The sequence below is a fragment of the Callithrix jacchus genome, chromosome 22 (assembly GCF_049354715.1).
Source record: "Callithrix jacchus isolate 240 chromosome 22, calJac240_pri, whole genome shotgun sequence".
Classification (NCBI taxonomy): Eukaryota; Metazoa; Chordata; class Mammalia; order Primates; family Cebidae; genus Callithrix; species Callithrix jacchus.
In genome coordinates, this window is record NC_133523.1 from 18942023 (window position 1) to 18969043 (window position 27021).

The window sequence follows — 27021 nt, forward strand, 5'->3', positions numbered from 1 at the left end:
TGGGCATGGTGGTGCGCACCTGTAATCCCAGCTACTCAGGAGGCTGAGGCAGGAGAATTGCTTGAACCCAGGAGGCGGAGGTTGTGGTAACCTGAGATTGTGCCATTGTGTTCCAGCCTGGGTAACGAGCGAAACCCTGTCTCAAAAAAAAAAAAAAAAAAAAAAGAATGGACACAGGGCCTGCTGTGTTTGTGTTTGGTAGGGACGGGGCAGTGTGGAGCATATTTCCATTACTGTAGCAGAAATTGCTGGTGTCTGTGGCAGGGGAGGGCACCTGAGGGCAGAAAAGGAGAAACTGGTATTTTGATGTTCATGGAGCAGCTCATAGTTCCTGAATCTCTTCTGTCTTTAAGGACAGAAACGGGTGGACTCTGTGTTTTTCTGCCAGTTGATGTCATGCTAGCAGGTAAACATGTGGTACTTACACCTTGAAAGGCATATTCTCAACATACCGGTGGAATTTGTCCAGAGATCGTCACCTGAGAAAAAATCCCAGAGAAGGAGGAGAAAGGGAAAAAATGGCTTTTCTTCTGGTAAACATGTTTCAGGTGAAGAGCGTATCCACTCTGCCTCCCAGACTGCCCAGCATTTAGTATTCGAAAGCCTTTACTTTTCTACTTGTGTTTCTCCTCCCTAATGAGTTTGGTGTAACTAATTTCTAAAATTCTTATGATGATCAAGGGTCTCTGAAAAATATTTATTTTCTATATTCCAGAGCCTTCTCTACACTCTATCATAGCTCCTTATATGCCATGCAGAATTCTCAGCAAGAATTTATGATTCACAATATTAAAAATGTTCCCTTAGGCTGGGCGCAGTGGCTCACGCCTGTAATCCTAACACTTTGGGAGGCCCAGATGGGCGGATCACAAGGTCGGGAGTTCAAGATCAGCCTGGCCAATATGGTGAAACCCCGTCTCTACTAAAAATACAAAAATTAGCCGGGCGTGGCGGCACATGCCTGTAGTCCCAGCTACTCAGGAGGCTGAGGCAGAAGAATTGCTTGAACCCGGGAGGTGGAGGTTGCAGTGAGCTGAGATCACGCCACTGCACTCCAGCCTGGGCGACAGAGTGAGACTCCGCCTCAAAAAAAAAAAAAAGAAAAGAAAAAAAATGTTCCCTTGATGGCTGTTGAACATTAAAACATGTGGATACTCAAGATTTCTGTTCAGGAAAAGTGTGGTTCTTAATAAAGATGGAGAACATGTAACGTTGAGGCTCCATCTGTGTGTTCCATTAGCTCTATGCAGAACAGGAATAAGAGACTGCTTATTTAAATGGGATGGCATTTAGTACCAGAAAGTTCTAAAAAAAAATTAGGAGATACCCTCCTCTCTAAGGTGCTAAAGGAAGCCTACTAATAATTACTACTAGGGCCAGGCATAGTGGCTCATGCCTGTAATCCAAGCACTTTGGGAGGCCGAGGTGGGTGGATCACCTTAGGTCAGAAGTTCAAGACCAGCCTGAACAACATGGCGAAAACCCATCTCTACTAAAAATACAAAATTAGCCGGGCATGGTGGCGGGCGCCTTCAATCCCAGCTACTCAGGAGGCTGAGTAGCTACTTGGGAGGTTGAGGCAGGAGAATTTCTTGAACCCAGAAGGCGGAGGTTGTGGTGAGCCGAGATCGCGCCATTGCACTTCAGTCTGGGTAACAAGAGCGAAACTCCGTCTCAAAAAAAAAAAAAAAAAAAAGAGACAGGTTTAAAAAGTTATAAAACATAAAATATATATGTAAATCTTGAGAGGCGAAAAATAAATTTATTTACAAGGTTTTATTAAAATCAGCTTTAGTATTGATAATACACTATTAACAAAGTAAAAGTTGATTTTCTCTTGAACAAAAATTTTATTGACTTGACAATAAAATACTTCCGTTAACCTATTAAATACATGCAAAAAGAGAGAGAGTAAAGAAGAATTTTTCCATGTCCTAGGGATCGCCTTGCTCAGCTCAGGGAGGAAACCCCGCCTGAAAAGGCTGAAGCTTAAACTGTTACTCTTCACTGGGTGCAGAGTCTGATCACATCTTCTGTCACTCAGGGCTTGAGGGGGCGGAGACTTAAACATTATCCAATCAGGGACGTTGGGCTGGGAACCGTCCAATCAGGAACGTAGCTGGAGCAAAGAGGACGGCTTTCGGATTTGGCGCGGCCTTAGTTTGTTGCTGCAGCCGCAGCTTCAGGTTATGTCTTCTCTGCTCTGTGTCCTCTGCTCCTAGAGGCCCGGCCTCGCGGCCTGTGACGTTTAGGTATTGGGAGAGCCACAGCTAGGACGCCGGGACCCCCTGGAAGCCTAGAAATGGTGAGAGTGCCGGTCCGACATTCCGAGAGAGAATAGGGACTGTTTGGAACTAGTGGGAAATGTCTGTGGCGGGACTCAGGCCTCCCCGCAGTCAGCTCCACAGTCTCCTCCCCGAGTTGATCTTGCCCAACTAGGCCTCAGTCCCTTTCAACCAGAGACAGGACAGCCGGGCCCCGGAGTCCTGTCACTTTGCTGCGCCTTGACCTTGCCCTGACCTGGAGCCCTCTCTGGGTAGCTCTGCATCGGCAGCGCGGCGTCTCTCCCGGTTAGTGCAGGGATCACGCGAGGGACGTCAGTGGAGAATCCTGACTTCGGTGTGGGTTCATGAGTGGGCAGAGTTTTGGTCTGTGGGGTTCACAATTTCTCTGTTCTTCTGTTAACAATTTATCCGACTGGGAGCGGGGGCTCACACCTGTAATCCCAACACGTTGGGAGGCGGAGGGAGGCGGATTACATGAGGTCAGGAGTTGTTAGCTCAACTAAGTTTCTCTTCAAATACTTAACTTCCTGGTCATCAATTGTAAAAGTTGTAAATCAATCTTACCGCTTCACCTTCCCCCTTCTCCTTTTCTAAAAAAATCGTGCATTTACCTGTTTGGAAAAAGTTTCGGTCGAAGCCAACCTGGGTCGGCTTGGATTGTGCTGTTTGACGCCAGGTAATAGAGGAAGGACACAAAAACAGAAAATCAGTTAGGGTTAAAAACCCCTTCCTGGGCTGGGCACTATGGCTGTAACCTGTAGTCCCAGCACTTTGGGAGGCCAAGGCGGGGGAATTGCCAGGTCAGGAGATGGAGATCATCATGGCCAACACGGTTAGACCCCCAACCCTCCAAAAAAAAAAAAAAGATTAGTTGGGCGTGGTGCGTGTGCCTGTAATCCCTGCTACTTGGAAGGTTGAGGCACAAGAACCGCATGAATCCAGGAGGTGGAGGTTCCAGTGAGCGGAGATCTCGCCACTGCATTCCAGCCTGGCAAAAGAGCGAGACTCCCTCTGAAAACAAAACAAAACAAAACAAAACCCTTCCTGGGCAGGCACAGTGGCTGACACCTGTAATCCCAGCACGTTGGGAGGCCGAGGCGGGCAGATCATGAGGTCAGGAGTTCTAGGCCAGCCTGGCCAGCATGATGAAACACTGTCTCTACTAAAAATACAACCTCTGCCTTCCGGGTTCAAGCCATTCTCCTACCTCAACCTCTGGAATAGCTGGAATTACAGGCATGCGCCATCACGCCCAGCTAATTTTGTTATTAGTAGATGAGTTTCTCCATGTTGGTCAGGCTGATCTGGAACTCCCGACCTCAGGCCCTGAATCAGAGTCTGTGCTGACTCTGGGTGGTGTCAGAATTCAAATGTTAGACAATAAGTTGATGTTGGAGAATTGTTTGATGTTCAGCAAACCATACAGATTTGGTACCAGGAAAAAGATGTCACGAAGGCCTAGCCTGGAATAAAACTCTGGTTGTCTGGAAATGGAAAGCTCTGTTCTCTCGTACACAGGCTGTCACACTGCCCATTGTCCTGTGATTCCAGGTCTTCTCTCAGGGTGACAGAGGTCTGAAAACTTAGAGGAAAGGAGCTCTGATGACAGACCCTCTTTTCTTGCAGCTGCCACCACAGGATTCCCACCCACTCACAAACACACACAGTAGACATTGACGTGTCCACACTCCTCCCAAGACTAGGCACCACCCTCAGGAACTTCACCACGGCATTTTTGATCCTAGTGTTTCTTGCTGAAAACCCAGAAGTGTCTACAAGTCTCCTGGCATATCCCCTCCCCCAGGCACTGAATCTGCAGCAGCAACCTGTGTTGTCCACCAAGCTAGGGTTCTGGACCTCCTGCTCCTAATCCTGTTTATAATCTCATCTGCCTGCGTGCACACAGAAATAAATCAGACTACAGCCCCACCTGGGCCACTATCTGTGGGAAAAATCAATCCTTTCACCTGCACTGCACTCTCTCCCACCCAGGAATTTTTTTTTTTTTTTTTTTTTTTGCTATTAGCTTTTATTATTATTGGTTTGGGGTACACATGTGGGTTTGTTTTACAGCTAAACTTATGTCATGGGTGTTTTGTGTGCCAATTCTTTTGACACCGAGGTTCTATGCATAGCCACAAACAGGTCTGTGTTCTGATCCTCTTGTTTCTCCCATCCTCCACCCTCAACTAGGCTTCAGTGTCTGTTGCTCTCCTTTTCGTGTTCATGTGTTTTTATTATTTAGCTGTTAATAACGTGCATTTAGTTATCCGTTTCTGCATTAGTTTTGTTTTGTTTTGAGATGGAGTTGTGCGCTTTATGCCCAGGCTGGAGTGCAGTGGTGCAATCTTGGCTTACTGCAACCTGTCTCCTCTTTTTAGTTCTGTGAGGAATTGCTATACTGTTTTTGTTTTTTTTCTTTTGTTTTATTTATTTATTTATTTATTTATTTGAGACAGGAGTTTTGCTCTTGCTGCCCAGGCTGGAGTGCAGTGGTGCAATATCAGCTCACTGCAACCTCCACCTCCCAGGATTAAGCTATTCTTCTGCCTCAACCTCCTGAGTAGCTGGAATGAGAGTCATGTGCCCCTAAGCCCAGCTAATTTAGTAGAGATGGGGTTTCTTTATATTGGTCAGGTTGGTTTTAAACTCCCGACCTCTGGGGATGTCCCCGTCTCTACTTCCTAAATTTTGGGATTACAGGTGTGAGCCACAGTGCCCGGCATACCACACTGCTTTTTTATAATTCTTGAAGTAATTTAATTCACACCAGTAGATTATAAGCATTCTTTTTTCTCTGCAACCTTGCCAGCATGTTTTTGACTTTTTTTTTTTGAGACGGAATTTCGCTCTTGTTAACCAGGCTGGAGTGCAATGGCACGATCTCGGCTCATCGCAACCTCCGCCTCCTGGGTTCAGGCAATTCTCCTGCCTCAGCCTCCCGAGTAGCTGGGACTACAGGTGCGCACCACCATGCCCAGCTAATTTTTGTATTTTTAGTAGAGACGGGGTTTCACCTTGTTGACCAGGATGGTCTCGATGTCTTGACCTTTTGATCCACCCGCCTCGGCCTCCCAAAGTGCTGGGATTACAGGTGTGAGCCACTGCACCTGGCCTGTTTTTGACTTTTTACAAATAGTCATTCTGACTAGTTTCAGGTGGTATCTCATTGTGTGTTTTTTTTTTTATTTCTCCAATGATAAGCATTGACCATTTTTATATGCTTTTTAGCCACATCTATGTCTTCTGTTGAAAAAGCATCTGTTCATATACTTTTGCCTTACATCAAATTAAAAATTTCGCCTATTGCTACTTGGTAAAAGTCTGTGCGTGTGTGTGCTTTTCAGGGACCGTTGCAATTTAGAGACGTGGCCGTAGAATTCTCCCTGGAGGAGTGGCATTGCTTGGACGCTGCACAGCAGAATCTGTATAGGGATGTGATGTTGGAGAACTACGGAAACCTGGTCTTCCTGGGTGAGGATAACTTGAATACTTACTTCATAATATACCCTAAATGTTTTCTTTCTTTTATTGTAGAATGTTTTTTAGTAATTAATTCTTTGCATAAGAGTTTCAGAAGCCCTTTTTCCAGAAACTCCTCAGAATTTGTTCACTTAGAAAAGAATTTCTTTAAGACGTTTCATCTTAGGCCAGGCGGGTGGATCATGAGGTCAAAAGATCGAGACCATCCTGGTTAACATGGTGAAACCCCCGTCTCTACTAAAAATACAAAAAATTAGCTGGGCATGGTGGTACGTGCCTGTAATCCCAGCTACTCAAAAAAAAAAAAAAAAAAAACCTTTCATCTCAATCCAAACTTTTCAAATTCTTGAGTTGAGCTGTATTCTTCACTGTAAATTAGTGGTAATTCCAGCAATTAGGTGGCATAAAATATTGTTGCCCCCACCTGAAAATCTAATTGCCACCACCAATATTTGATGCAGTAGTACCAGGTAGTAAAACTGAAAAACCCCCAAGCAGGGCTGGGCACGGTGGCTCACGCCTGTAATCCCAGCACTTTGGGAGGCTGAGGCGGGTGGATCACTTGAGGTCGGGAGTTTGTAACCAGGCTGACTAACATGCTGAAATTTTCTCTTTACCAACAATACAAAATTAGTTACACGTGGTGGGGCACGCCTGTAATCCCAGGTACTCTGTAAGCTGAGGCAGTAGAATTTCTTGAACCTGGGAGGCAGAGGTTGTGGTGAGCCGAGATGGTTCCGTTGTGCTCCAACCTGGGTAACAAGAGTGAAACTTTGTCTCAAAAAAAAAAAAAAAAAAAAGACAACTACAAGTTGAAAGTATTTTCTAAATATTTAGAAATTTCTGTTATTAATTAGTATTTTGGTGTTAATTTACTAAAATATTTTATCACATCCTCTCTGAGCACATTACTAGCTTGTAAGTGGAGAATATGAGCCAGATTAATGTTATTTATTTTTAATAAAACAGGTATTCTTGTCTCTGAGCCAGACCTGATCACCTGTCTGGAGAAAGGAAAAAACCTTTGACTGTGAAGAGACATGAGATGATTGCCACACCCCTAGGTAGGTGCAAGTGAAAATGAATACAACACAGGACACCCAATAAGAGGTCCCAAGGTCAAAGAGAAAGCCAGCCCTTAAAATGTGAAGTGGGAAGCTGTATGCCAAAGAAAACACTTCTGGGCAGCTGATTTTTTTTTTTTTTAAGATCGAGTTTCGCTCTTGTTACCCAGGCTGGAGTGCAATGGCACGATCTCGGCTTACCACAACCTCCGCCTCCTGGGTTCAGGCAATTCTCCTGCCTCAGCCTCCTGAGTAGCTGGGATTACAGGCACGCGCCACCATGCCCAGCTAATTTTTTGTATTTTTAGTAGAGACGGGGTTTCACCAGGTTGACCAAGATGGTCTCAATCTTTTGACCTCGTGATCCACGCGTCTCGGCCTCCCAAAGTGCTGGGATTACAGGCTTGAGCCACGGTGCCTGGCCCTGATTTTTTTTTTTTAATTTTGCTCTCACAAAGGGGCATTTTCTGTCTAGGCTTTTAAATTCTCTAAAGATTCTACTTTTCTGCTGGGCGCGGTGGCTCACGCCTGTAATCCCAGCACTTTGGGAGGCCGAGGCGGGTGGATCACGAGGTCGAGAGATTGAGACCATCATGGTGGTCAACATGGTGAAACCCCATCTCTACTAAAAATACAAAAATTAGCCGGGCATGGTGGCGCGTGCCTGTAATCCCAGCTACTCAGGAGGTTGAGGCAGGACAATTGCCTGAACCCAGAAGGCGGAGGTTGCGGTGAGCTGAGATCGCACCATTGCACTGCAGCCTGGGTAACAAGAGCGGAACTCTGTCTCCAAAAAAAAAAATAAATAAATAAAATAAAGATTCTACTTTTCTTTTGGTGAGCTTCCTTCAAGGTTACAGTGAGAACGAGTCCTCTTCATGGCGTGTAAGAGACTGCACAATCTGGCTGCTGTTTTATTGTTTTGGGGACATACAAATACCTTCATGATTTTTCGAAACTAAAACTATTTTTAAGCTCTTGTTTTGCATTAGGTCTGGAATGGGTGAGAGCAGTAGTTTCTGTTGCATTTTTTGTTCATTGTTCTGTGCAGTCCATTCTGTTGTTATTACTGTATAGTCTTGAAACATGGTTTGAAATTATATGTATGGTATCCTGCTTTGTACTTTTTACTCAAGATTGCTTTGGCTATTTAAAGTTTATTTTAGTTTCATGTAAATTTTAGAATTATATTTTTCATTTCTATGAAAAAAATACCACTGCAGTTTTCATAGGAAGTTTGTTGAATATATAGATCACTTTGAATAATACAGCAAGTTAATAATATGTATTCTTTCTATCCATACACACAAACTATTTTAAAATTGATTTGGACATTCCCTAATTTTTTCTTTTTTTGAGACGGAGTTTCGCTCTTGTTACCCAGGCTGGAGTGCAATGGTGTGATCTCAGCTCGCCGCAACCTCTGCCTCCTGGGTTCAGGCAATTCTCCTCCCTCAGCCTCCTGAGTAGCTGGCATTTCAGGCATGTGCCACCATGGCCGGCTAATTTTTTGTATTTTTAGTAGAGACGGGATTTCACCATGTTGACCAGGATGGTCTCGATCTCTTGACCTTGTGATCCACCTGCCTCGGCCTCACAAAGTGCTGGGATTACAGGCGTGAGCCACAGCGCCTGGCCCTCTTCTCTAATTTTTCATTGATTTATATCGTAAATGTTTTTTACCTCCTTGGTTAATTTTTTTTCTCAGAAATTTATTATTTATTGCTATAGTAAATAAGATTTTTTCATCCTTTTTTGTTGCCATTTTTTTCTTTCTTTATCAGATAGTTTAAGTGTATGAAACCATATATATACTTGTATGTTAATTTTATATATTGCTTATGTACTGATTGTATTAAACAGTTTTAATATACTTTTTTTAAAGAAGATTGTATGATCTACACACAGGAACTTTTAATTTACTTCAATTTCCATGGATCTTTTTATTTTTTTGACTAATTCTTCTGCTACATACTTGCAGTGGTCCATTAAAATATAAGCATTGACCTTGGGCACAATATAGTTTGTATTGGTGTCTGAATTTGATGGAGAAAACACCTTTTCCATTTTTTATAAACTGATTTTAGAAGGTAAAGATCTTCTTTGGTTGGGCCCTTAGGGTGCTGAGATGCCCTCTGACTTTGCAGTGGAGAGGGGCTGTAGCTTGGTCACAAGGCTGCTGGGTCTGCACTAGGGTCCACCTTTAGTTGGCTTGTTACAGGAGCTTGCGTTGTTGTAATTTCCATTTTGTTTTTGGACAGACTGCATATCCTTCAGGACTTGGCTCTGTTGGGCAGACACTAGGGCATGTTTTGACAGTTGGATTTGCATATGATGGGCCTTGTATCAGGATGTGGATGAGCATGGCTTTCACTGAGTACCAGAAAGCATTTCCTCAGGTAGTTGGGTTTCTATATAGGCAGAACTGACTGCAAACTGTGGCTCAGGTAACTGAAACTGAGTCATTGAACCTCTTCAGAGACTACAGTAGAGGCCAAGGTCTGCAGGCCTGCCCTCATGGCTATAAATGGGTGTCTTCCTTTAGGTCCCTGGAATGGCAGGACCTCTCCCAGACTGTGGCTGGGAGGAGTTTTGGATGGCTACAGAGTAAGTTCAGATTCTCATTGGGACCAAGTTGGGTGAACCATATCCTGGTCTGTAGCCAAGAACAGGGGTGCTGTAGTTTCCCACCTGAATGAGGGCCTGCCTTCTCAATAGAACACTTCTCAATCTTAAGCTATAACAGCATTTCACAATTCCCTCCCTGGATCTCAGATCTCTCTTGGAGGCACTTTGGAGATGGTGTCTTGCTGCATAAACCAGCCTGGTCTGATATCCAGGCACCAAGCAGGTCTCCAACCTTAATGTGCCATGTAGCTGTTGTTACAGGTTTGAGCCATAATGTCTGTTACTGCATAAAGATTTTTTTTCAGGGATGGCTGACATTTTGTTTTTGCTATAATGGGATATGAAAATAGGGCACTTTCAGTGTCTTTATCTTACTGATGTCACTCTCCTGATACATTTTTCCTTTGTAGTTTCCATTTTCATTTTTTTCCCCCCCAGAGGGAGTTTCGCTCTTGTAGCCCAAGCTGGAGTGCAGCGGCTTGATCTCGGCTCACTGCAACCTTTGCCTCCTGGGTTCAAGGGATTCTTCTGCCTCAGCCTCCCGAGTAGCTAGCAATACAGGCACATGCCACCATGCCTGGTTAAGTTTTGTATTTTTGGTAGAGGCGAGGTTTCTCTATGTTGGCCTGACTGGTCTTGAACTCCTGACCTCCTCATCTGCCCACTTCAGCCTCTCAAAGTGTTGGAATTACAGGCGTGAGCCACCTCACCCAGCCTTCTATTTCATATATGTCTGTAATTTTAGATTCAGATTTTTAGGACAACATGCTAGAATTTGCATGGTATGCCTGAAGTAAATGAGATAATTAGGCTCTCCATATTTACTAAAATAGTTACTTATATTTTTAAGTTTGCTGCAGGCAAAAAGAAATACAGGGGTTTCATCTACTTTCTTCAGCCTATATCTAAATAATAACATAGTTTATTTCTTAATGCATTTTTTTTACATAAGAGAGGGTATAACTCTATTCTGTAAAATATTTTTATATATTTTCTGTATTTAACAATGTAAGGCTATTCTTTGCTTCTAAAGTTGGATTACAGCAGTTTCACTTTGTGTAAGAATAGCATATATGTAAAACATAAAAAGTAACTTTTTAAAAAATGCATACTTATTAAAAGTTTCTCATTAGAATCTGGTATTTGTCATTATACTGTGTATTTTATTTGTTTGTTTATTTATTTTTTAGAGACGGGGTTTCACCATGTTGGCCAGGTTGGTCTCGAACTGCTGACCTCAGGTGATCTGCCTGCCTAAGCCTCCCAAAGTGCTGGGATTACAAGCATGAGCCACTGTGTCCGGCCTATACTGCATATTCTCTAAAAGTTTACTGCCACACAGTGCATGCCAATCATTCAAAATACCTGTATTTGGTGAGTACACATTAACAGTTAAATATTGCAGTTACCTACACAATTTTTAAAATTTTTCTGAGATGGAGTTATCCTCTGTCACCTAGGCTGGAATACAGTGGTGCAATCTTGGCTCACTGCAACCTCCACCTCCTGGGTTCAAGAAATTCTCATGCCTTAGCCTCCCAAGTAGCTGGGATTACAGGCATGAGCCACCATGCCTGGCCAACTTTTGTATTTTTAGTAGAGACGGTGTTTTACCACATTGGCCAGGTTTGTCTTGAATTCCTGACCTCAGGTAATTTGCCCTTCCAAACTGTTGGGATTACAGGTGTGAGCCACCGCACCTGGCCTGAGTGTCGGTTTCCTAGCCTCAGTTTATTGTGTCTGTTGATTTTACTTAAGAATTCTATTTTTAGACAATTTGCAATTCTGTTTGTACACTTTAAGTCAATTTGAGGTTTAATTAAGAGATAAATTATGCATGTCTATCATAATCAAGGTTTATAAATATGACCCCAATTTTGGACATGGCTTAACTTACATTCTTTCTTAGCTGATTTTTGATGGATGGTAGTTTTATCTTGTCTAAGTGAGTAGTCATGGAGATAGTCTGATTTTCACCATGTGTGTAACTATGAATATATATATATAATTTAGTGAGAGAAATGCTTGTGTGATTTGAGGGTAATTTTCAGGTTGAGTGCGGTGGCTCACACCTGTAATCCCAGCACTTTGGGAGGCCGAGGCAGGTGAATCACTTGAGTTCGGGGGTTCAAGACCAGCCTGACCAACATGGAGAAACCCCATTTCTACTAAAAATACAAAAATTAGCTGGGCGTGGTGACATATGGCTGTAATCCAGCTACTTAGGAGGCTGAGGCAGGAGAATCCCTTGAATCTGGGAAGAGCAGGTTGTGGTCTCCCATGCCATTGCACTCCAACCTGGGCAGCAAGAGCGAAACTCCATCTCCAAAACAAAGGTAATTTTCAAAAAGATTTATAATTCTGGATTTGTTTTTTGGTTTTCTTTAAAAACATTGCTTATAAAACCATAACATAAAATGTACCATTTTAAATCTATTGAAGTGTACATTTCAGGACAAGGCATGTTTGTGGCTTTCTTCTGTAATCCCAGGATTTTTCGGGGCCAAGAGAATTCCTGGAGCCCAAAGGTTTGAGGCTACCCTTGGCAACATATGGAGACCCCTTTCTATAAAAAAATGTAATAATAGCAAGGCATGGTGGTGTGCTGCTGTGGTTCCAGCTACTTGGGAGATTAAGGGGGAGTCAGAATATTGCCACTGCACTTCAGCTTGAGTGAGAGAGAGCGAGAACTTGTTTCAAAAAGAAAAAAACTGTTGATTTCAGGCATGTTAAGTATATTGAAATTGTTATGCAAAAGACTTCTAGAAACTTTGCATCTTGTAAAATAAAACTTAACACCCATTACGTAACAACTGTTCATTTTACCCTCTCTCCAACCCTTGACAGACAAACCTTCCACTTTGTTTTTATAATTTTGACTACTTAAATATCTCATATATGTGAAATCATACAGCATCCATAATTTTGTTACTGAATTCAAGGTTCATCTTAAAATGTGACAAGATTTTCCTTTTCAAGGTGCAATAATATTCCATTGTACACATATGTGACATTTTTTGGCATCATTATAAATCAAGAGACATCTGGGTTGCTTCAGCCTTTTGGCTTTTGTGAATACTGCTAAAGTAAACGTGGATTTTCAGATATGTCTTCCACGTCCTGTGTTGCTTTTTTTTGTTATTGTTGTTCCTTGAGATGGAGTCTTGCTCTGTTGCCCAGGCTGGAGTGCAGTGGTGCACTGCAACCTCTGCCTCCTGGGTTCAAGTGATTCTCCTGCTTCAGCCTCCCAATTAGCTAGGATTACAGGAGCCCACCACCACGCCCAGCTAACTTTTTGCAGTTTTAGTAGAAACAGGGTTTCTTTTTCTTTTTCTTTTTTTTTTTTTTTTTTTTTTTTTGAGATGGAGTTTTGCTCTTGTTACCCAGGCTGGAGTGCAATGGCGGGATCTCGGCTCACCGCAACCTCCGCCTCCTGGGTTCAAGCAATTCTCCTGCCTCAGCCTCCCCAGTAGCTGGGACTACAGATGTGCACCACCATGCCCAGCTGAGTTTTGTATTTTTAGTAGAGACGGGGTTTCACCTTGTTGACCAGGATGGTCTCGATCTCTTGACCTCGTGATCCACCCGCCTTGGCCTCCCAAAGTTCTGGGACTATAGGCGTGAGCCACTGCGCCCGGCCATGAAACGGGGTTTCATTATGTTGGCCAGGTTGGTCTCAAAGTCCTGATGTCAGGTGATCTGCCCACCTCAGCCTCTCAAATGGGTAAGATTACAGGCTTAAGTCACTGCTCCTGGCCTGTGTTACATATTTTTCATATAGATATGTAAATGAAAAGCATTTATAACATTTAAAAATAATGGCTGCATCTATGTTTTCCACCAAAAATAAACATGAGTTCCATTTTTATTGCATTATCAACATATTTGATGTTTTTAAACAAATTTATAGTGGCCATTCTTTTTTTTTTTTCACACAGTCTCGCTCTGGTGCCCAGGCTGGAGTGCAATGAGGTGATCTTGGCTCACTGCAACCTCCGCCTCCTGGGTTCAAGTGATTCTCCTCCCTCAGCCTCCGAAGTAGTTGGGATTACAGGCACCCACCACTGTGCCCAGCTAATTTTTTGGATTTTCAGTAGAGATGGGTTTCACTATGATGGCCACAATGGTCTCAATCTCCTGACCTTGTGATCTGCTCACCTTGGCCTCTGAATGTGCTGGAATTAGAGTCCTGAGCCACTGGGTCCAGCTATAGTGGCCATTCTAATGAGTGTGAGGTGATTTTGTTTATCATTGTGGTTTTTTTTTGAGACGGAGTTTTGCTTGTTATCCAGACTGGAGTGCAATGGCGCAATCTCGGCTCACCACAACCTCCGCCTCCTGGGTTCAGGCAATTCTCCTGCCTCAGCCTCTTGAGTAGCTGGGATTACAGGCACACGCCACCATGCCCAGCTAATTTTTTTGTATTTGTAGTAGAGACGGGGTTTCACCATGTTGACTAGGATGGTCTTGATCTCTTGACCGCGTGATCCACCCGCCTCGGCCTCCCAAAGTGCTGGGATTACAGGCTTGAGTCACTGCGTCCGGCGTCATTGTGTTTTTTTTAATTATTATTTCTCCACAAATTATTAACTTTGTTTTTTCAAATCCTTTTTTCCATTTGTGTAATTTTTTAATGAAAATTTTATTTGTCCATTTCTAAATCAAGTTATTCAACTTTATTGTTTAGGTTTAAGGATTGTTCATATATTTTAAATATTAACTTTCACATGTAAGTCACATATGTTTTCACTTTTTTTCCCTTTTTTTTTGAGACAATGTCTTACTCTGCTATACAGGCTGGAGTGCAGTAGTGTGATCTCCACTCACTGCAACCTCCACCTCTTGGATTCAAGTGATTCTCCTTCCTCAGCCTTGCTAGTAGATGGGATTACAAGCACCTGCCCCTGCACCCTGCTAGGTTGTGTATTTTTCATACAGACAAGGTTTCACCATGTTGGTCAGGCTGGTCTTGCACTCCTGACCTAAGGTGATCCACCCTCCTCAACCTCAGAAAATTCTGGGAATGCAGGCTGGAGCCACTTCGCACAGCCTATTTTCACCCATTTTCTAAGGGATGTTATCACTCCTGAATTTTGTTTCAATGTGCAAAAATTTTAAAGTCTAGCGTAGTTCAGTGCTTCCGTTCTTTTATATGTTGCTCATGCATTTAGTGTCGTATCTAAGAAAATAGTGCCAAGACCAATGTCATTTATTTTTCCTGTATTTTCTCCAAAAGATTTCTTAGTTTTTTTCCATGTCTAAGTATTTTATTTAAATTATATTTTTTATCGTTCACAGAAAAATGCAACTTATTTTATCAGTATTGATATTTAATTTTCAACATCATTTTTTAAGAGATTATTTTTCTCTATTTTGTACTCATGGCAATTTTGTGGAGGATCATTTGGTCATATAGAGAAGGGTTCAGTTCTGAGCTCTCTATTCTGTTCTTTTATCTCTTTATCTTTGTGTCAGTATCACATTGTTTATGTTACTGTAGCTTTTACCTATAGGTTGTATTGACATCTTGGCAAAGTAAATTTCCTGACTCCTGAAGAACATGTTGAAGAGTGTGTTTTATATTCATATCTTTTTGAATTTGCCAGTTTGACTTTTTCTTTTCATTCCTAGATTCATTCAGTCTCAATTGGTAGCCCAGGCTGGAGTGCAGTGAGGATCTCGCCTCACTACAACCTCTGCCTCGTGGATTTAAGTGATTCTTATGCCTCAGCCTCTTGAGTATCTGAGACTACAAGCATGTGCTACTAAGCCGGGCTAATTTTTTGTATTTTTAGTAGAGTTTTACCGTGTTAGCCAGGATGGTCTCAATCTCCTGACTTTGTGACCCACCCACCTTGGCCTCCCAAAGTGCTCGGATTACAGGCATGAGCCACTGCGCTTGGCCTCATTCAGTTTTTGTTAGAAAACACACAGTATATAATTTTAGTCTTTTTAAATTGATTTGCTGTTGCTGTCTTGATACCAGATCTTACCGTCACCCAGGCTGGGGTGCTGTGGCATAATTTTGGCTCACTGTATCCTCAGCCTCCTGGGCTCAAGTATCAAGTGATTCTTTCACCTCGGTTTTCTGAGTAGCTAGGACTAAAGACATGTATTACCATATCTGCCAAATTGTTTACTTGTTCACAGTGTTACCATCTCACCATGTTGCCCCAGGCTAGTCAGCATTTTTAAGTTTAATAAAACTTGGTATTTGTCCTAACTGAATACATCAGATGTAAATAAGACTGTTGTGTATTATCTTGGTTTTGACTGGAGAGTTTTGTATGTGTCTGTGAAGCCTAATTGGTGTATAATATGGTTTGGATGTCCATGTTCTCCAAAACTCATGCTGCAGTATATATCCTTAGTGCTGGATGTGGGACCTGGTGGGACATGTTACTGTCGTGAAAGCAAATTTCTCATGAATGGCTTGGTACAGCCTCTTGGTAACCAAAAAGTTTAAAGTCTGCTAATTCAAATGAAAGCTGGTTCACTAAAAGCAGCTGGCTCCTTCACCTCACTCTTGCTCTATTAGTATATAATATGTCCTGTTACCCTGTACCTTCTGCCACAATTGTACGTTTCCTGAGACCCTCACTAGAAGCAGATGCTGGCACACATTTCTTACACAGTCTGCAAACCGAGTGAAAAAGAAACCTCTTTTATTTAGAAATTATGCATCTCAAATATTCCTCTATATGCAAAGTAATTAATACAGTTTATAATTTTTTTGAGGTGAAGTCTCACTCTGTCCCACAGGCTGGATTGCAGTGGCACCATATCGGCTCACTGCAACCTCCGCCTCCTGGGTTCCAATCAGCTTCCCAAGTATCTGGGACTACAGCCATGCACCACCATGCCCCGCTAATTTTTTTATATTTTAGTAGAGTCGGGGTTTCACCACATTGGCTTGGCTGGTCTTGAACTCCTGACCTCATGTGATCTGCCCCCTCGGCCTCCGAAAGTGCTGGGATTACAGGCATGAGCCACATTTTTTTTTACTTCTGTTACTTTCAGCCTATTTGACTCAATGCTAACATGAGTCTCTTATAGATGGCATACTGTATGCTTTTTTTTTTTTTTTTGAGACAGAGTTTTGCTCTTGTTACCCGGGCTGGAGTGCAATGGTGCGATCTCTGCTCACTGCAACCTCCGCCTCCTGGGTTCAGGCAATTCTCCTGCCTCAGCCTCCTGAGTAGCTGGGATTACAGGCACGTGCCACCATGCCAAGCTAATTTTTTGTATTTTTAGTAGAGACAGGGTTTTACCATGTTGACCAGGATGGTCTCGATCTCTTGACCCACCTGCCTCGGCCTCCCAAAGTGCTGGGATTACAGGCTTGAGCCACCGCGTCCGGCCTACTGTATGCTTTTTAAAAAGCATCCAGGCATTCTGTATCTTTTTCTTTATCTAATTTTATTTATATTTAGACACAGAGTTTTGCTCTTCTCTCAGGCTGGAGTACAATGGCATGATCTCAGCTCACTGCAACCTTTGTCTCCCATGTTCAAGTGATTCTCCTGCCTCAGTCTCCCAAATACCTGGGATTACAGGCGCCCGCCACCTTGCCCAGTTAATTTTTTGTGTTTTTAGTAGAGATGGGGTTTCACCATGATGGCCTGGCTGCTCTCAAACTCCTGACTTCAGGTATCTGTCAGCCTCGGCCTCCCAAAACGTTGAGATTACAGGCATGAGTTGTTATTACCAGTTACATTGTTATTGTTTTATGTTTTTCTAGTAGTTATATTTTTTTCATTTCTTGTTTTACTTTTTTAAGTTTAATTTTATACTAGCATGCTTTGGTTTTTTTTTATCTTCTTTGCATATTTTCTATAAATATTACCTCTGTAATATTGAAAACTGAAGATTATGGCCAGGCGCGGTGGCTCACACCTATAATCCCAGCACTTTGGGAGGCCGAGGCGGGTGGATCATGAGGTCAAGAGATCGAGACCATCCTGGTCAACATGGTGAAACCCCGTCTCTACTAAAAATACAAAAAAAATTAGCTAGGTGTGGTGGCGTGTGCCTGTAATCCCAGCTACTCAGGAGGCTGAGGCAGAAGAATTGCCTGAACCCAGGAGGCGGAGGTTGCAGTGAGCCGAGATCGTGCCATTGCACTCCAGCCTGGGTAACGAGCGAAACTCCGTCTCAAAAAAAAAAAAAAAGAAAACAAAACTGAAGATTACATACATCTTAAAATTAAAACAATATATATATTTTTTATTTTAAGTCATAACAACTTCAATTGAATACAAAAACTATACCTGTATATTTTCCAGATTGTTAATGATATTAAAATTATTTTATATGTTGTATATGCTAATAACAGAGTCATGGAAATTTACATAATGTTTTTTATATTCTATGGAAGAACTTTAAAGGTTTTATGTACTATCATTTTGTTTTGTTTTTGAGACTAAGTCTCACTCTATTGCCCAGGATGGAGTGCAGTGGTGGAATGCTGGCTCATGGCAATGTCTACCTGTTGGGTTCAAACAATTCTCCTACCTAGGCCCCCCCAGTAGTTGGGATTACTTACAGGTGCCTGCCACCATGCCTGGCTAATTTTTTATATTTGTAGTATAGATGGGGTTTCACCATGTTGGCCAGCCTGGTCCCAAATTCCTGACCTCAGGTGATCTGCCCACTTTTGCCTCTCAAAGTGCTGGGATTACAGGCAGAAGCCACTGTGCCTAGCCTGTACCATGATTTTGATCGTAAAGAAGTCTTTATATGTTCATATATTGACACTTAATGGAGAGCTTATATTATTTACATGTGCTCTTACGATGCTGTCTAGCATTAAGTTTTAATAGAATGGACATATTTTAACATTCTCTATTTTTTTAAAATTGCATTTTAGGTTTTGGGGTACAGGTGAAGAACATGCAAGATTGTTACATAGGTACACACATGGCAGCGTGATTTACTGCCTTCCTCCCCTTCACCTATATATGGCATTTCTCCTCATGCTATCTCTCCCCAACTCCCCACCCCCCATGTCCCTCCCTTACAGATCCCATTGTGTGATGCTCCCCTCCCGGTGTCCATGTGTTCTCATTGTTCAACACCCGCCTGTGAGTGAGAGCATGCGTTGTTTGATTTTCCGTTCTTGTGTCAGTTTGCTGAGAATGATAGTTTCCAGATTCATCCATGTCCCGACAGAGGACACAAACTCATCGTCTTTTATGGCTGCATAGTATTCCATGATGTATATGTGCCACATTTTCCTTGTCCGTCTGTCATTGATGGGCATTTGGGTTGGTTCCAGGTCTTTGCTATTGTAAACAGTGCCACAGTGAACATACGGGTGCATGTGTCTTTATAATAAAATGATTTATAATCCTTTAGGTATATACCCAGTAATGGGATTGCTGGGTCAAATGGAATTTCTATTTCTGAATCCTTGAGGAATTGCCACACTGTCTTCTACAACGGTTGAACTAATTTACACTCCCACTAACAGTGTAGAAGTGTTCTTATCTCTTGACATCCTCTCCAGCATCTGTTGCCTCAAGATTGTTTAATGATTGCCATTCTAACTGGCACAAGATGTTATCTCAGTGTGGTTTTGATTTGCATTTCTCTAATGACCAGTGATGATGAGCATTTTTTCCTGTTTGTTGGCCTCATATATGTCTTCTTTTGTAAAGTGTCTGTTCACATCCTTTGCCCACTTTTGAATGGGCTTGTTTTTTTCTTGTAAATCTGTTGTAGTTCTATGAAAATTCTGGATATCAGTCCTTTGTCGGATGGGTAGACTGCAAAACTTTTTTCCCATTCTGTTGGTTGTCGATTCACCCAATGACTGTTTTTTTTTTTTTTTTGCTGTGCAGAAGCTGTGGCGTTTGATTAGGTCCAATTTGTCTATTTTGGCTTTGGTTGCCAATGCTTTTGGTGTTTTGGTCATGAAGTCCTTGCCTACGCCTATGTCCTGAATGGTTTTGCCTAGATTTTCTTCTAGGGTTTTGATGGTATTAGGTCTTATGTTTAAGTCTTTAATCCATCTGGAGTTAATTTTAGTGTAAGGTGTATGGAAGGGTTCCAGTTTCTGCTTTCTCCACATGGTTGCCCAGTTTTCCCAACACCATTTATTAAACAGGGAATCCTTTCCCCATTGCTTGTTTTTGTCAGGTTTGTCAACATTCTCTTTTTTTTTTTTTTGAGACGGAGTTTCGCTCTTGTTACCCAGGCTGGAGTGCAATGGTGCGATCTTGGCTCACCGCAACCTCCGCCTCCTGGGTTCAAGCAATTCTCCTGCCTCAGCCTCCTGAGTGGCTGGGACTATAGGCGTGCAGCATCATGCCCAGTATTTTTAGTAGAGACGGGGTTTCACCATGTTGACCAGGATGGTCTCGATCTTTTGACCTTGTGATCCACCCGCCTCGGCCTCCCAAAGTGCTGGGATTAAAGACTTGAGCCACTGTGCCCGGCCTACATTTCTCTATTTTTATATGTAGAGTCTCATTATGTTGCTCAGGCTGATCTTGAACTTGTTGACTGAAGTGATGTGACTGCTTTGGCCTCCTAAAGCTGTAGGATTATAGGCATGAACCACTGTGCCTGAGCTCCATGTAGTATATATTTTATATTTGATATATGTATTTTTTATATTTGATATATGTATTATATATATTTGATATATATATGATACGGTGATGAACTTGGTATCAAATATATATGGTATATATATGATATATCATATATGTAATAGATATATTTGATATATAGATAGATATATTTGATACTGAGTCTCCCTCTGTCACCCAGACTTGGGTGCAGTGGCAAGATCTTAGCTCACCAACCTCCGCCTCCCAGGTGCAAGTGATTCTCCTGCTTCAGCTTCCCTCCCAAGTAGCTGAGGTTACAGGTGTGAATGTCCAGCTAATTGTTTTTGTATTTTTAGTGGAGGTAGGTTTTCTCTACGTTGGCCAGGCTTATCTTGAACTCCTGACCTCAGATGATCCACTTGTCTTGGACTCCTTAAAGTGCTGGGATTATAGTCTTTTTTTTTTTTTTTTTGAGACGGAGTTTCACGCTTGTTACCCAGGCTGGAGTGCAATGGCGCGATCTCAACTCACCGCAGCCTCCACCTCCTGGGTTCAGGCAATTCTCCTGCCTCAGCCTCCTGAGTAGCTGGGATTACAGGCACGCGCCACCATGTCCAGCTAATTTTTTGTATTTTTAGTAGAGACGGGGTTTCACCATGTTGACCAGGATGGTCTAGATCTCTCTCGACCTCGTGATCCACCCGCCTCGGCCTCCCAAAGTGGGGATTATAGTCTTGAGCCAGCGGCCTATGTTTTTTTTTTTTTTGATGGAGTCTTGCCCTGTCACCCAGACTGGAGTACAGTGGCATGATTTTGGCTCACTGCAACTTCCGCCTTCTGGGTTCAAGTGATTCTCCTTTCTCCGCCTCTTGAGTAGCTCAGACTACGGATGTGTGTCACCACACTCAGCTAACTTTTGCATTTTTGGTACAGACAGGGTTTTACCATGTTATTCAGGCTGGTCTTGAACTCCTGACCTCAGGCAATCCACCTGCCTCGGCCTCCCAAGGTGCTGGGATTACAGGCATGAACCAGCATCGCCTGGCTTGGGCAATATGTTTTGTAGGGCTGTATTAGTGGTGATGAACATTCTCACCTTTTATTTTGGAAAATCCTTCTTTTAATTTATTTTATTTTTCACTGGGTGATGGTGGGCTGAGGCCGAAAAGGGCATCAGCCAGAAAGTCTTTATTTTTATCTTGTTTTTGAAGTAAAATAATTTTGAATTAAGTAATATTCAGAAGTTCTCAGAGTGGGTTATTATTATTATTATTTTTTGAGTCAGTTTCGCTTTTGTTGCCCAAGCTGAAGTGCAATGACATGATCTCAGCTCACTGCAACCTCTGCCTCCTGGGTTCAAATGATTCTCCTGCCTCAGCCTCCCTAGTAACTGGGATTACAGGCGTGCCATCATGCCTGGCTAATTTTTGTATTTTTAGTAGAGATGGGGTTTCACCATGTTAGCCAGGCTGGTCTTTAACTCCTGACCTAGGTGACTTCCCATCTCCACCTCCCAAAGTGCTGGGATTACAGTCGTGAGGCATTGCACCCAGCCAAGCTTTTTTTTTTCCTTGTTTTAATCTTAAAGTAACCTCTGTATTATTGTTTGCCTATATTCTAAGATTCCTTTCATGAACACATTCATGTATTTGATGGTATTCAATACGTTTTACATTCCATTTATTTTTCTGAAACGGAGTTTTGCTCTTATTGTGCAGAGTGGAGTGCAATGGCCCAGTATTGACTCATTGAAACTCCACCTTTTAGGTTCAAATGATTCTCCTGCCTCAGCCTCCAAAGTAGTGGGATTCCAGATGCCTGGCACCACGCCCAACTAATTTTTGTATTTAGTAGAGAGAGGGGTTTCACCATGTTTATCAGACCGATCTCGAACTCCTGACCTCAGATCCACTCACCTTGGCCTCCCAAAGTGCTGGGATTACAGGTGTGAGCCACCGTGCCCAGCCTACATTACATGTTTTAATTTTGTTTTCCAATTTTATATTTTTGTGTTACATGTTTTTTGGTTTGCCACATCACCAGTTAATTGTGTTTTGATTTTTTAGTTCATATTATAATTGTATATGACAGTATTTGTACAGGTTGTGTTTTGTGTTTTGTTTGTTTTTTTGTTTTCGAAGGGGGGTTTCTTTTGGCCCAGTGTGGAGTACAATGGCAAGAGCAGAGCTCAATGCAACCTCCGCCTTCTGGGTTCAATACATTTTCCTGCCTTGGTCTTCCAGGTATCTGAGATTACAGGCATGCACCACCATGCATGGCTAATTTTGTATTTTTAGTAGAGACGGGGTTTTACCCCTGACCTCAGGTGGTCCTCCAGCCTTGGCCAAAGTTCTGAGATTACAGGTGTGAGCCACCATGCCCAACCTGCAACAGTTTTTTAATCCTGTCTAGATGAGTAGCCATAAAGACTCTCCTGATTTCAACATCTGTTTATTTGTGAATCTATATTATTTTCCTGTGGGAGAAACACTTTTGGATTTGAAGATAATTTTAAAACTATAATAACTTTGTGGCCAGGTGCGGTGGCTCATGCCTGTAATCTAAGCAATTTGGGAGGTTGAGTCAGGAGGATCACAAGGTCAAGAGATCGAGCCCATCCTGGTCAACATGGTAAAACCTCATCTATACTAAAAATACAAAAATTAGGCAGGCGTGGTGGCGTACACCTGTAATCCCAGCTATTCAGGAGGCTGAGCCAGGAGAATTGTTTGAACGTGGGAGGCAGAGGTAATGGTGAGCTGAGATCGGCCAGTGCACTCCAGCCTGGGGGACAGAGTGAGACTCATTCTCAGACAAAAAAGAAAAAAAACTCTGTATTTATTTTAGGTATTATTGTCTATTTTTACTTATGTGTCAAAAATACATAACAAAATATACAATCAAATATTTCTAGCCCAGGCAGGGTGTTAAACACCTATAATCTCAGACACTTAGGGGGCTGATGCAGAGAATTGCTGGAAACCATAAGGCAGAGGTTGCCTACATCGCACTACACTCCAGCCTGGGTGACAGAGCAAGACTGTGAAAAAAAAATCAGTTTTAAAAATGTGTTAAGACTTTATTTTTGGCCTAACAGGTAGTCTATAAAGAAAATTGGGGCCGGGTGCGGTGGCTCACGCCTGTAATCCCAACACTTTGGGAGGCTGAGGCGGGTGAATAACGAGGTCAAGAGATCGAGACCATCCTGGTCAACATGGTGAAACCCCGTCTCTACTAAAAATACAAAAATTAGCTGGGCATGGTGGCGTGTGCCTATAATCCCAGCAACTCAGGAGGCTGAGGGAGGAGAATTGCCTGAACCCAGGAGGCGGAGGTTGTGGTGAGCCGAGATCGCACCATTGCACTCCAGCCTGGGTAACAAGAGCGAAACTCCGTTTCAAAAAAAAAAAAAAGAAAGAAAAGAAAATTGTTGCATGATCTATTGAGAAGGCCATGTATCCTGATGTTGAGGAGTGTTCTCTTTACCTTCATTAGAAATAATTCTTTTTCCCCGGGCGCGGTGGCTCACGCCTATAATCCCAGCACTTTGGGAGGCCAAGGCGGGTGAATCACGAGGTCAAGAGATTGAGACCATCCTGGTCAACAAGGTGAAACCCCATCTCTACTAAAAATACAAAAATTAGCTGGGCATCGTGGCGCACGCCTATAGTTTCAGCTACTCGGGAGGCTGAGGCAGGAGAATTGCTTGAACCCAGGAGGCGGAGGTTGCAGTGAGACGAGATTGTGCCATTGCACTCCAGTCTGGGTAACAACAGCAAAACTGCATCTCAAAAAAAAAAAAAAAAAAAAAAAAAAGAAATCTTTCTAGTCCTCTATGCCCTTACTAATATTATCTTGTTTTTTTATTATTACAAAAAGTAGGGTATTGAAATAATCTACTATAATTATATTGCTTGCTTTGTGTTTATTCAGTTTTGTTAGTATTTCCTTTATATATTTGAAATTCTAATTTGAGACACACATACACATAGATACACACATGTATAAACAAATTTGTCGTAGGTCCTGCTTTGTCTTTTTGAAGTTTTGACTTAAAGTATATTTTACAAAATACAATAGTTTTTTACTTAAGGTGTAACTTGTGTAATATTATTTTGAACTTTTTTGCTCTAATTCAGTTAATTTTTTTTGAGACGGAGTTTTGCTGTTGTTACCCAGACTGGAGTGCAATGGCGCGATCTCGGCTCACCGCAACGTCCGCCTCCTGGGTTCAGGCAATTCTCCTGCCTCAGCTTCTGAGTAGCTGGGACTACAGGCACTCGCCACCGTGCCCAGCTCATTTTTTTGTATTTTTAGTAGAGACGGGGTTTCACCATGTTGACCAGGATGGTCTCGATCTCTTGACCTCGTGATCCACCTGCCTCGGCCTCCCAAAGTGCTGGGATTTGCCGTGCCTGGCCCGAACTCATTCTTTTTTATGGTTGCATAGCATTCCATGGTATATATGTGCCATTACAGGCGTGAGCCACCACGCCCAGCCATTAATATGTAACATAAAGATTTAATTTGAAATGTCAATGGCAAATTTGAGGGCAGATGTAATAAAAAATTTTTGGAAGCAACTTAAGTTGTTTTTTTTTAACTTTTACTTTATTTATTTTTACCAGACTGAAATATGTTGTTGTATCTTTTAGAGGTTTTATGTAATCCCCAGAGTAGCACAAAGAATATATTTGTATAGATACACAAAACAAAATACGAAGTAAAAGCACGTCAACATAGAAATTAACAAGATACAAATTAACAGAGAAAATGAGAGACAAAGATACAGGAATCAAATAAAACAATCAAATAACTTTAATAAGTCTTTCTGGGCCGGACGCAGTGGCTCAAGCCTGTAATCCCAGCACTTTGGGAGTCCGAGGCAGGTGGATCACGAGGTCAAGAGATCGAGACCATCATGGTCAACATGGTGAAACCCTGTCTCTCCTAAAAATACAACAAATTAGCTGGTCATGGTGGCACGTGCCTGTAATCCCAGCTACTCAGGAGGCCGAGGCAGGAGAATTGCCTGAACCCAGGAGGTGGAGGTTGTGGTGAGCCGAGATCGCTCCATTGCACTCTAGCCTGGGTAACAAGAGCGAAACTCTGTCTCAGAAAAAATAAATAAATAAATAAATCTTTCTTTTTCAGAGTTTACATTATCTTGGCTCATTGTAACCTCTGCCTCCCAGGTTCAAGCGATTCTCCTGCCTTACCTCCTAAGTAGCTGGAATTATAAGTACACACCACCACTCCCAGCCAATTTTTATATTTTTATTAGAAACAAAGTTTGGCCGGGCGCGGTGGCTCAAGCCTGTAATCCTAGCACTTTGGGAGGCCGAGGCGGGTGGATCACGAGGTCAAGAGATTGAGACCATCCTGGTCAACAAGGTGAAACCCCATCTCTACTAAAAATCCAAAAATTAGCTGGGCATGGTGGTGCGCACTGTAGTCCCAGCTACTCGGGAAGCTGAGGCAGGAGAATTGCTTGAACCCAGAAGGCGGAGGTTGCGGTGAGCCGAGATCGCGCCATTGCACATCAGTCTGGGTAACAACAGCAAAACACCATCTCAAAAAAATAAAAAATAAAAACAAAACATTCTGATAAGATCTCTGTTCCCAGAGAAGATGAAAGGTAAAGAGAAGACAAAGACACAGATTTCCTACAATACAGTGTCAGGGGATTATTATTTGCTTTCTTTTCGCAGGAAATATTTACAAACAAATAAACCTTATTTTCTTTTTCTTTCTTTTTTTTTAAGATTTTTATATTATCTGCTCCTGAAACAAACAAATCTTTTTTTGTTTTGAGACGAAGAATTGCTTGAACATGGGAGGCAGAGGTTGCAATGAGCCAAGAACACACCACTACACTCCAGCCTGGGCAACAGTGCAAGACTCAGCAGTGAGCTGAGATCGCACCACTGCACTCCAGCCTGGCGCCTGGCAAAGGAGTGAGACTCTGTCTCAAAACAAAACAATCAAGATGGTAGGGTTGGGTGACGGGCTTGTCCGGGAAGCTCCGATGCCCGATTAGGGACAATGGGGAACGCAGGCGGGGAGTGGGAGATATCAACCCAGGCAGTCAGGACTTCAGACTTTCGGGATCCAGGCTTGCATATGGAGACCTGACAGTAGTCCTCTAAAATAAAATATGAACCACATGTGAATTTTGAATTTTCTAGTAGTCAAACTTTAAAAAGAAATGAGTGGTCGGGTGTGGTGGCTCATGCAGTCAGGAGTTTGAGACCAGCCTGGCTAACATGGTGAAACCTCATCTCTACTAAAAATACAAAAATTAGCTGGACGTGGTGGTGAGCGCCTGTAATCCCAACTACTCAGGGGGCTGAGGCAGAGGAATCGCTTAAACCTGGGAGGTAGAGGTTGCAATGAGCCAAGAACACACCACTATACTCTAGCCTGGGCAACAATGCAAGACTGTCTCAAAAAAATAAAGATTGTAAACCATGTATGTTAATCTAGAGTGGTCAAAATCGACAAATTGGGTAGATTTATTTATACAGTTTTATTAGAATTAGCTTTGTATATATAATACACTAATACAAAAGTAAAAGTTGATTTTCTTTGGAACAAAAATTTTATGTATTATAAAAAAATACAAAAATTAGCCAGGCATAATTGTTCATGCCTGTAGTCCCAAGCTACTTGGGAGGCTGAGGCTGGAGAATAGCTTGATCCCAGGAGGCCAAGGTTGCAGTGAGCCAAGATCACGCCAATGCATTCTAACCTGGGTGACAAAGCAAGACTCCATCTCAAAAAAAAGAAAAAAGGGTTATGACACCTAGCTAGTTCTTATTGTTTGTTTTTTATTTTTTTTAGTTTATATTTTAGGAACAGGGTTTTGCCATGTTGTCCAGTCTGGTCTCAAACTCCTGAGTTAAAGTGTTCAGCTCCCCTTGTCCTCCCAAAGTCCTAAGATTACATTTTTTGATTAATTAATTTAATACTTTGCTTAATAAAATGAAGTTCCTATTACCGGTA

General features: G+C 42.4%; 1 long non-coding RNA gene across 2 annotated transcripts; it reads left to right on the plus strand.

Moving 5' to 3' along the window:
• The first annotated feature begins 2159 nt into the window (after positions 1-2159).
• LOC128930470 (uncharacterized) lies at positions 2160-27021 on the plus strand. 2 transcript variants are annotated; one of them, XR_008478533.2, is made up of 4 exons: positions 2160-2305; positions 5633-5759; positions 6738-6832; positions 25782-27021. It is a non-coding gene; the product is annotated as an uncharacterized LOC128930470 (long non-coding RNA). The 2 variants fall into 2 exon arrangements; XR_013531342.1 differs by lacking the exon at positions 25782-27021 and having other exon boundaries at positions 6738-7293.